The sequence below is a fragment of the Cololabis saira genome, chromosome 19 (assembly GCF_033807715.1).
Source record: "Cololabis saira isolate AMF1-May2022 chromosome 19, fColSai1.1, whole genome shotgun sequence".
NCBI lineage: Eukaryota > Metazoa > Chordata > Actinopteri > Beloniformes > Belonidae > Cololabis > Cololabis saira.
The window spans coordinates 27908027-27920498 of record NC_084605.1 but is presented as its reverse complement, the minus strand read 5'-3'; positions in this window follow the sequence as shown (position 1 = coordinate 27920498).

Sequence of the window (12472 nt, the reverse complement as noted above, 5' to 3'; positions counted from 1 at the left end):
AGCTGAAACTTAGAGTGATGTAACAGATAATAAAGAACTAGGAAGTAAAGATAGTATATGTCCCTCAGTGCTGGATGACATATCAACATTATTGACCATTTGAGAATTTAAGAACTCAAAAAAACTAGTAAGAACACCAACAATTATGTAGTTTATGTAACAATTATGTAGGGGTGGTTGTAGCCTAGTGGTTGCAGAAGTGGGCTGGAGTCTGGACCCAGGTTCAAGCCCCCAGATTGCAACCAAGGAGAACCACCCTGGGCCCCTGAGCAAGGCCCTGGGCCTAGAGATGGGTTAAATGCAGAGAAAACAAATCTACCTTCGGGTATCAATAAAGTTACAAAAAAAAGTTATGAGAAATTGTACTTTAGTCGCATTCAAATGTTTTCTTACAATATATTAAATCTCTTGTGTTGTTTTTGAAACCTTCAGATAGATTAGATCCTCAGGGCCGCAGAGAACGTTGATATTTTTAAAAGGAGGCTCAAGACACACCTTTTTAGTTTGGCTTTTATCTGATCTAATTTACCTAGTCTTTTCAGCTATTTATTGTGTTTACTTCTTTAGCTTTTTTATTATCTTTAAAACTTTAATCCATTTTAGTGACTTTTTATTTTATGTTATTTATTATTCATCTTAAGTTTTGTATAGATTTCTCTAAAATTTTACACTTAGGCATTTTTTACTTTCTTTTAATCTTTTAGTTTTTAGCTCCAATGTTTCCTCAGGGGGGTCGTTCACACTGGGAGGTGTGCCTGCTCCGCCCATGGGGGTGTCGTCATGGGGGTCCCTCAGGCCTGGGTGGCTGGGGGTGGGACTCCACCTTCTGTGTGGGGTCTGTCCTGGTCTGTCCGGGTTGAGGGGGTCTCTGTGGCGATGTTCCTTGTGGTCGTGGTCGGTGATGCCTCTCGGTGTGGACGGCCACCCATAGGTAGTGTTTTTCCTCACCTGGATCGTTAGTGCTAAGCCATGTCACCAGTCCACTTACTGTGTGTGTGTGTGGGAGTGTGAGTGTGTGCACATGTGTATGAGTGTGAGTGAGTGTGTGTGTACGCGTGGGGGGTGGGGGGTGGGGTCGTATGGGATGTTTTAAATTGTGTTTTTGATTGTTATTTTATTCTGCATGTAAAGCACCATGTGTTGCATTTATATTGTATGATTTGGTGCTATATAAATAAATAAAGTTTGAGTTTGATTAGATGATTTATCTTCCCTGACCTTTGACCTCGCAGCTCTGCCGCTTCACCACCCCTGTCCCCCACCTGGCCGTCTACTCCGGCATGGCCGACCTCCCCTCAGCCAACGCCTCGTCCTCCCTCCCTTTCCTGGCCCCCACACCGGCCTGTCCGTCCCCCATCAGCGTGGCCCTAGACAGCACCTCGGCCTGTGAGCGGCGAGCGGAGGCCGCAGAGGGGGAAGTCGTGAGGAACTCCGAGGCCCGAGGCCCCGCGGGAGGAAACACGCCCAAGTCCCGCATGGCCCTGTCCCTGCGCCGCCTGCTGAAACGTGGCTGCAGCCCCTCCGCCATGTTCGCCGGCCTGTCTCCCAAATGTCACACGGCCTCAGGGGCGAGTAGCCGCGTTCAGCCCATCAGCCCCGACGAACCCGGCCAGGTTCCTCCCAGACGGATTGGAAAGTAAGTCCTACCTGAAAAAAGCCACCATCACATCCCGCCCTCACTCAGAACCTCAGAACTCCACCCATCACCTCTTTTGACAGTTTGTACCCTTCTTGTAATCCTGCTCTCTCTTTCATCTGATCATTACGGTAATCAGGAAAATTCAGTTCAGACGAACAACAACATTAAACTTTGCATAGTTTATTTATTTAACAACTAAAGAGGCAAAAAGCAACAGCAAAAAAACATGAACAATACTGAGTATCACCAAGGTTGAGTGGCTTGTAGATCCAGACCAACTCCCATGACCACATTTCAACCAGATCTTAGGTTTGGGACAGAAGGCAATAAATATATATACATACATATATATATATATATATATATATATATATATATATATATATATATATATATATATATATATATATATATATATATATATATATATATTTTTTTTTTGCATAGCAGTTCAAGACTAAACAAAGCACTGAAATGTGGAAAGGTGACCCGATGATTTAGCTGCAGACCAACACCAAGTGTTTATCTCCACCACGATGCTTGAGAGGAAGTATAAAGAGCGTCTACTTGATTTTTCTCGTGGTTTCCTCTTCCAGGCAGAGGAAGCAGCCTCTCTGCAGGCGTCCCAAACAAACAGCACTTTATTTGGTCTTCTTCTAAAGATACTGTCGTAGAATTCAATGTCTACTTTAATAAAGGTCTGCAAGGATTTACCAGAAAGATTGAAATACTTTTTTTTTTTTTTTTTTTTACCTCTTTTCATCAAATTACTGTAAATGACAAATGCTTCATAAAACCAAATTATTCCAGTTTAAAAGGCAACAGTGTCATTGCAGAAGGTTTGAAGTGCTGCAACGCTTGAATCTACAGTAAGGATGTGCTCAACAACAAGACAACAGTCTTTTTGTTTTCATTTTTGTTAAATGAATAATGACAAAGTGAGAAGTTTTTATTCTTGTTCACTAGAGGTTGCATTTGCCTACAGTGATTAGATGATTTTTATTATTATCTTTTTACACAAGTAAAAAGACATGCACGCATGCACGCACGCATACAACAAAACAAAACAAAACAACAAAGGATTAAAAGATGGGAAATTAACCTTTGCACGATTGCATGCCATGAAAAATATGATGATTATGTGCATGATATGACAGCGTTTGATGAAACTCATGTTGCTGGTTTTTAATGTATTTATAAGAACTTCATCTTCAATGTCATTGAAAAAAAACAACCAAAACAATCCTTCCTGGAATATTTGCCAGTTTTTTCCAGATTAAAGTGGATATTCCTCCAGAGTGCCGGATCTATCCCATCGAGTCTGAGGACGAGGAGGAGGAGCAGAGGCCTGCCTCTGGGGGGGCAGCGGGACCAGAGATCATCTGCCCCTGGGAGAGTCTCACCGCTCAGAACGGGATGGGCTAACGGGTTTATACAGGTGGAGCACGATCGTGGAAATGTGTAACATAAATACCAAACAATGTAAGGAAGGTCTAAAGCACTGAGAAAGGTGCAGAGGGCAGAACCTGGCGATCCCCAGCGGACTAAATTACATTTCCTGTTTTGAGTATCAGTTACTTGAAAGGTTCCTGAGTCACATCTGTTGCTGAATAACCCCCCCACCCACACCCCAGGTGACTGTTGAATAATATTTCAGCCACAAATCAGCTTTCAGTTATCTAAAAGCCTTTTTAACACTTTAAGATGATGGAAAATAAAGTTGCTGATGACAAATTCCCACTATTGATATCTGTGTAAAAATTAAAACTCTACAAATCCCCCAGAGTCCCGCAGAAATACCGACCAGGCAGCAGGCAGAGAACATCTGTCTTAAAGTACAGCCATACAGCTATATCCCTTACTGGTCTGAGCACCAGCTGAGTCCAGGCTGGAGGTTTGGTTTTGACAGGGGCCACTCCACGAGAGGACAACGGGTGCATGAAAGTTCAACTGCTTTCATAACCTGAGCCGTAGCTCTCATACTGAAACCTCAATCTCATGTCTAATGACCTGTAGCTCAACAGCAGCCTTACTCTCCTCCGCTGGGTCTTCCAGGACTAATGATACGTTCTGAGAACCGAGGAGAAATGATGACAGAACTATGAATGCAAAGAAAAAGATTCACTCAGCTGTTTATGTTTCCTAGGAATAAAGAAAACAAAATAGTACCGATCAAACTCTGAGATAAAGTGTATGTTTCAAATGTGGACGTAGGTAACACAAGCCAGAGCAGGCCGGCACACGTAGACGCTGCTTTCACAAGTACCCGCTCAGATGATAACTTATCTATATACTAACTGGAGTACAGATGTGTTCGTGTGCTGCGCCGTAGACTTGAACAAACTAATCAAGATCTTACTGAAGTTAAATCACTAAATAAATGTGTTTTAAGTCAAATAAGAGCACTTTAACAAGCTGTTCAGAGATATACAGTCATGTGCAAAAGTTAATGCCCCATCTTTTAATCCTATGTTTTGTGTGTGTGTGTGTGTGTGTGTGTGTGTGTGTGTGTGTGTGTGTGTGTGTGTGTGTGTGTGTGTGTGTGTGTGTGTGTGTGTGTGTGTGTGTGTGTGTGTGTGTATGCACATGTGCAAACATCATCTCATCATAGTGAGTCTTAGTATAAGACAAATAAACCTCAGATGAAGTTCCGCCTATAATCTTTCTTTAATCGAGCCTTTATGAACCCAGAAGAAAACATCCTGTGGACAATACTAAGTACCCCTTTACTATTTAAAATGGTTAAAAGTCGCTATCAGGTGCTGCTAATGATCAGTGCTTGACGAACTGATCAGCAGCAGGGGCGCTGACCTCTAGAAAAGGTGTTTTTGGTCAGGAGCCTTCAGGTGCGTGTCAATGCAATACCAAAAGGGAAAGACACAAGTATTGTTCTTAAAAAGTTATCTTTAAAACCATTTACAAAACATTTGGAGTTAATTGTTATAAAGTCAGAGTATTCACATTTGGAGAGCATTCCAGATTGTAACCAGGCTTTCCAGGAGTAGACATCTAAACCTTTTTACCAAAGTCAGTCATTTTGAAGAAAAAAGAGAATCTTAAGCAGCATAGTAAGAACTCCGAACCTCAGCCCAACTGAAATGTTGTGATGGAACCTTAAAGGTATTGTGACATCATTTTTAACATGCTTTTAACACTATTAAAAGTCTTGGCCAACATCCCTCAAATGTGTCTAAAAGAGTGTAACAAGAAAAACTTCACTCTAGTACTCCATTCCTGGCTTTTTATTACAGTGTTTTTTTGCCCCGTGAAAAACGCTTCCTTTTCCCCCTTTCCTGTCAATCATTGCGCCGCTCCTCCTCCAAACCTCCTCCTCCAGCCCAACCATACACTCACAGCGGCGTCGGAGAGTTAAGCCGGGAGCGACAGGCGAAGCATGCACGGAAAAGCAGCAGGGCGAACCAGAGCAAACAATCATAAAAATAAAGGCATGCAAGCAGCAGTGTCCCCTTGTCTTAAGTCCAGTCAGTGGCCGCGGGTCTTCTTAGTAGTTGTCCTCCGGTGATTAGAACAAAAGAGGCTCTAAACAGCTCCGTGTTAAGCCTGATTTATGGTTCCGCGTTAAATCGACGCAGAGCCTACGCCGTAGGGTTCAGCGTACCGAGCGCGTCGCCGCGTAACCCTACGCCGTAGGTTCTGCGTCGGTGTAACGCGGAACCATAAATCAGCCTTTATGGTGCACTGGAGAGGAGAGGAGGCAGGGAGCTGGGTGGAGGGGGCGGTGATTTAGCGGGTCTATACGTAACGACCCGCCACCAAACCAGATGAGCCATTTTTGCATAGTTATGCGGAAAATCCCAGAAAGCACACAATACACTGAATGTTAAAAGTTTGGTTTTTTTTTGGGTGTAATTGATGTCAAGACACCCAACAAAACACAAAAAATCAAGAAAAATGTGTTTTTCATGTCACAATACCTTTAAAGCAGCACAACGTAACTTTCAGCTTTTCTGAGTTTGGCGACATCTTTTGGACAAAAGCGGTAGTGCTTTACCAGAAAGAACACTACGTTTCCCATGAGCACCAGCGCGTACTGCCGGAAAACTCCTGTCCCGTCACGTGCATTTGTTTTGAGAGAAGACGGGACGCTTTTCTGTTTCACCAAGTGAACAGACGGAACGCAAAAAAAAAGATGTTAAACTGCTGGAAAGGAACTGGAATTTACCGGGATACCTTAAACAAGGAAGCCAGGGAGCGGTATATGGAGAAAATAATGATTATTAACGGTCTGGATCCATATGAAATCCCTACTAAAGAATGAAGCTCCTGGTCGGAGCTGCACTCTTTATAAGGGATTACTGCCGCAGTTCTGCAGAACCACCGTCTCTGGCTACCTTGTTTAGGAGTGTTTGGCAGCTGCTTTGGTAAATGTTTGACTCGCCATGTGTTTCAATAAATTTGTATAATAGTACAACATACAGTACATGTTTTGTATTACTCTTACTTTTCTTTTCTTTTTTTTGACTGCTTTGAAGAGGCTCTGAGTCGTGAGCAATATTTTTTTTTCCTCGTGAGATTATTTTTTTCTTCTGCAGCTACAAATCAAATAGTTAATATTTTTTCCTCAACAAAATTAATCGCACCGCAGAGAGCTGACCAACAACTGTGTTTAGCTGGAGAAGTGGGGAATAAAACACGTTTGAATGATCCGACCCCGGTCTGTGAGTGTTTGTTTGTGGTTTAATAAACCCGTGTTTTGATCCGACGCCCGTCTGTGTGCGTGTTTGTTTGTTTACTGAGGAACGTTATGTTTGGTCGGACTCGTTACAGCCGCGATCCAACCGAGCCGACGACTCTTTTACTCTTTTAATTTGTTATCTCAGATAATTGGCCGGCCTCCGTGGTTCTGCCTCCGAGCAGGAAACCGGTGAAAAGTTAAACCATTAGGATCTTTTCCCCACGTCTGTTGTGTTGAACTGCTGCAGCCACAACACAGCAACGGGTTACCAGCTTCTGCTGAGCTCTGCGCTCCAAGCCCCGCCCATTTTCGTCTCGACTGCGAATCGGGAAGGAGGGGGAAGTGACGTATGCCGTAAAGCAGTCAAAGCCGTAAAAATGTGTAGTTTTTTTAGTGTGGCAGGGTTCCTACCATGCTCCTCAAAGTTACATAGTGCCAGTGAAGGCGATACTGACCCCTCAGACCATGACAGAGGTTCATTAAACCTGTTGGAAGTTGATGTACCATCACAATAACTCTGGAAATATGATATTAAGGTGGAAAAGTTACGTAGTGTCGCTTTAAGAGAAACCCAAAATAAATGCTCAAAAACGTCAGCCGTGCTAATTTAGCACAATTTAGCACAAAGTTGTGCTAAGTTTGCTTAAAAGCTAAGTTTTATTTTAGTTTACTTTAGTTCATGTCAGTCACAAGGCAGATCTACAAGCTTTGAGGTCAGGGGTTACTCAGTATTACGCATGTTTGTTCTTTTCTTTTTCTTTTGCTTCTTTTGTTAATTTAAAAGAAAACGTGTTAAAAGGAGGGTGTTAACTTTATGCACATGACTGCACGCTCTCCATCCAGGAGGAGTAACATCTCTGAGATTGGGATGTAGATTTATAGTTGACTCTGCTGCTGTTTTGTGAACTCGATGTAGCTGTTGTTTTCTGTTCACTGCCCCGGCTTTTCTCATATCCCTCCTTTTGAGAAAGGAACTGACAGACTGCTTTATCTTTACAATGTTTACAGATGCAAGAATGTGAAAAAGGAAACACCTTAAATTTGTTGTATTTGAGATGTATGTCCCATGGCTTATGTCAAGTGCCTCAATAAAGGTCTTTATAACAAGTCCCGCGAGTTGGAGATGTTTCTGAAGGCGCTCGGCGTGATGACGCTCTGCAACCACCAGGGGGCAGCATAGCAGAGTAAATAGAAGCAGCTGTGACTGAGACAAACCAGTTCAATAAACCAGTTCAATAAACCCTGCACGCTGATCGAAACGACCTGACTAAATTTCCACACAGACCTGTCAACATTTGTGCAAAAGTAGCTGCACAGATACTCCGGCAGATCTTTTTTTCTTTCTTGTTTCATGCTGTTTCTGGCGCTACTCATCACGCAGAGTTTTGATCTGTCTGTTTTAGTTTTTTGGACTCTTTGCAGAACACTATTGCACAGCACTTGCTGAGAGACATGCGCATATACAGTCCCAGACCTGAGCCTAACATTATATTTGTGATATTTGTGGATGCATCTTTTAATGGGACCCACAGAGGGTTTTTTCTTTTTTTTTTCTTCTTTTTTTGATGGACTTGAATGAATTTGTCAAAATTCGCATTTGAGCATACATGCTGTAGGATGCTGTTGATTATCTGTACGCTGCCTTTAGGCCCTTACATTTCTTTTTATTTGTGGTTACATATGCAAAGTGAGAAAAAAAAGCAAGATGGGGGGCAACAGTTGAGCATTATGATTATGTGCATTTTTAAATGTATCTTTCTCATCTCCTGAGAAAACGACGGCTTCTTAAACTGATAGATCAGTTTGTGTCGTCCCTCTCCAGCCTGAAGATTCACAGTTTGATTCCCAGCACCTCTCAGCGCTGATGTGACCTCTAGCTGAAGCTAACGACAGCTGCAGCACATGGTGATACCACGAGCTGTGTGTTGATGCAGGGAAACATGCAGGACTGCAGCCTCGAGGACTGGAGTCCGAGACCCCTATGTAGGTATCAGTTTTTTACCGAGCATCAGGACCAAGACTAAGGGCCAATCCCAATACACCCCCTACTTTCTACCACTAGCCCTCACTCACTACCACTAGCCCTAAAAATGAAGCCACAAGGAGTAGGGCCCTTGTAATCTTCCCTAGGGATTGGGACACCACTTGCTACGTCACTGCGTGGTTTACATTCGGGTACGTAAGCGACTGCGTAGTTATGTTTGCACATACGTTACACCATATCAGGAAGCTGAGAGCTAAAAGCAAGTCTTAATTTCCGCTTTAGCGCTATTAATATGCCACTTTATTAAGTTTTAATATTTTTTCAGGCGTAACCGTTAAGATCCCCAACCTGGGTTTTCGGGGGATATCTAGAGCTGCCGGCTCGGGAGCAGATTTATGGGTTCCACGTTAAATCGACGCAGAGCCTACGGCATAGGTTACACGGCGACGCGCACCGTACGGCGCGCGTCACTGCGTAACCTACGGCGTAGGCTCTGCGTTGGTGTAACGTGGAACCATAAATCAGCCTTTATTCTGGCGAGATCTGAAAAGACTTCGCAACAACGGGCAAGCGAGTGATTATGTACATTCACTGAGTGAATATTATGAAAGTAAAATATATATTTCTCGCTAGAAATGTAATCAAAACACATTTTTATGCAGAAACTAACTCAAAATATTGATTTTATTCACTAAAAAATAAGAAATGTCCGTCATGTTTTTTTGTTTGATTCAGTCTGCAAATGATGACGTAAAGCATTCTGGGAAATTTTTCTGGCCCTCGGCCGTGAAGTCAGCATCTGAAATCCCTCGCTGTGAAGGGGTAAATTCATACACACTACCACTCGAAAAGCCCACTACCCCTAGATGCAAAGAGGAATTAGGACACCACTACCCTCACGGGAACGCGCAAAATTTAGGGGTAGGGCTGAAAAGTAGGGCTAGAGGTGTTATGTCTCGGCCTGCTGGGGTTTCCCCTCGGCCCGATCGTGCTGCAGAAGCAGAGTCTGCGCAGCGCACAGCCAGAGACCTGCGCGCCCAGCGACGAGCCCGGTGGCGCAGCTGAGCCAACACAGGAGCGCACCTGGACACAGCTGTAGCGCATCAGGTCAATTACAGGAAGCACTTATAAGGATCAGAACTGCTGGCAAACCCTTGTGAGTTCCTGTGTCTGGTTGTGGGTTCCTGGAAAGATTGGATTACTTTTTTGGGTTTTTGTTGAGGACCTTTCCCTTGGATTACTTTGTGGAGTTTTTGACTTTGTTCCTGTATTCTTACAGTGAGTTTCTTCCCCTGCCATTTAAGGAGGCAGCACTTTTTGTTCTTGAAAATAAACTACGCCTTTTTTTGGGCTAACCTTGAACCTGTCTGGTGTCGTGCGCTTGGGTCCAAGGACAGAATCCCTAACAAGGGGGTGTATTGGGACTGGCCCCAACACTCCCAGTCGCCAGTTACAACCATTAATGCAGAATTGACAGAACAGAGAAACTGTCGTACTAAAGTATTGTATGTGCCATTCATTTTCCTGTGACGCTTTCGGTGTGAATGCACGGTAACAGGAAGGGTGGTGAAGACAGCTGAGCTCAGGTTGATTTATGGTTCTGCGTTAAATCGACAACGTACCCTACGCCGTAGGCTCTGCGTTGGTGTAACGCAGAACCATAAATCAGCCTTTCAGCAGAAAGGAGAGACCCCCCCCGGTAGACGCTGTCAGAGCTTCATGAACAAACAGCCTTTCTGCAACTGACTACTGACCAAGCAGTCTTCACACACTTCCTCTGCACAAATGCACTTTAAAAAAGGGTAAAAACTGGCTCTTTGCACAAAAGCTCATATTATTTTTGCACATTTTCATATCCATTGTACATTCTGCAAATTGGTCAATACATTCCTGCAACTTTGTAAATATTTTTGTTTACCTTTTTAAATGCCCTTATTTTTACGGATTTTAGTTAATTTTTTCTTGTTTTTTTATTCTTCTAGCTCCTTATTTTTATTTGCTTTGAGTGTTATTATTATTAAATGCATGCCTTGTCACAAGCTTTTAATTGCTCAATACGACCTTGTGTTACTGCTGCAGATGACAATAAACATATATATATATATATATATATATATATATATATATATAAAGGCTTTATATACTTTATATATTGTATATATCTATGACAATAAACTTCTTGAACATCTTTGTAAACTGCATCCAGAATAACTACGCTTTTCTTAAATCCGGCCCTGCCGATTCGGGGAAATGTCGCCATCTGCTGGACGAAAAAATGCACCGCAACAACAAACGGAGGGGAGGCTAATTAGGACCATTAATTCGAATCAGGTGTGATGAGGCACGCTGCCCTGCATGTTACCCTGCTTCAGCACACAGTGATACAAGGGGCTGTGTCATCAACAGAATTGTGCAGCCCATTAGGACCATGAATTAGAATCAGGTGTGATGATGAAGGGAAATATCAGGACAGTGTGCCCTGCCAGAAAGCGATTTAACTCATATTCTGAGTCAGTTACTAGGCAACTGACCCTCTGAACCTAACCTGCTCGCTAGCAGGTTTACTTCAATAAAGCCTGAGTTTCTCTCTGACTCCTCCCTCCTGCTGAGCCTGAAGCAGCTATCCCACATGGGGTGTCCTTTCCTCCGGAATCCAATCGAAACCGAAGCCGAATTAATTCGCAATGCCTTACGACAGGAAAGGATGTTAAGACCAAGACTGGATATTTTTTCATTCCCTGAAGAGTACCTCACAGAACGTTCCCGTTTTTCGTCACGCTCTATTATTTACCTGAACAACATTCTCTGGCCATACATATCCAACATCAAACCGCGGACGTGCTCAGTTCTGAGAAAATTCTACCGCGGTTGAATTGGTTTGATATTGGATATTGGATATTATGAATTCAACACCCATAAAACTTGTGATACATACCACTGATTTTGGTCAAACCACTTGTGATGTGTTCATGGTCATCTAGACTATATATCACAAAACAGTAATTAAAAAATCATATATATATATATGGGCATATATATGGGCTGATTTAAAAATCATATTATGGGCTGATTTAATGAGGTTTAATGAAAACAATCGGTGTTATGTATCACAAGTTTTATGGTTGAATTCATTAAACCTCATTAAATCAGCCCATAATATGATTTTATAATAATTACCCTCTTGTGATATATAGTCTAGATCAGTGATTCTTAACCATAGGGCCGCGGCCCACACTTGGGCCGCGAGCGCCATCTAGTGGGCCGCCAAAAAAAATTCAGTTTTGTACGTGTGGGCCGCGAGGGCCGCGGGACTGCATAGCAACTCCCAACCAAATGAGGAGAAGAAGACACTCAGCTAGCTGTACGTGTAATAGTAAGAGAAATGGTGTGTCTTTACAGAGAAAATCCTTCATTTTGCACAGAGTAGGTTTAGATCCGCCAGGATTAGGGATCGATTAATTGGGTCTGCGCCCAGAGCGAGCGAGCGCGGCGTGCTCATTTATCCCGGCGCGTCCCCGCGGCCGGGGAGGTCGGCTGAGGCTGCCGCTCGGGCGGTGGGCTCCGTCGTTACTGCTGAAGGATGGTAGATGTAGATGCGTGGGCTGTCGTGTCTGCTGGACTGGACTGTTCGGACTTTCGAAAAAGCATCAGAAAGTAACTGCTGCAGCGCGACCAGAGAGCTGCGGTGCGGGCTGTGCGGGCTGTGCCCGTCGCAGCTGATCAGGCTCGGATGAACCCGACACACTGAGTCCTGACAACTTATTAATGTAAATAACTTAAAGTAAAATCAAACTAAGTTTTGTCCTCGCTGTATTTTTAAATATGCAACCCGGAATGGACAAATTCATCCTGTTCAGTCTTCCCACTGGGACAAAACCAGTGTCTCATACGTTCAGAGACCGTGGCGTTCAAAGTGCGAAAGTGAAACGCCACTGAAACAAAACAAAGTTTTTCATCAAACATATCCACTCAAGTCTGAACTGAAGTCACAGAAAAATAAGCTGAGCATCTTAAAACACCCATGTTTGGGTCCAGATACAGCTGTGAAGCAGCTTTCTCCACAGTGAACATAATTAAAACTAAATATCGTTTCAGGCTCATCAGTGAGCACCTCCACATGCATATGAGAACCTGAACCTGAACCTTAAATTGT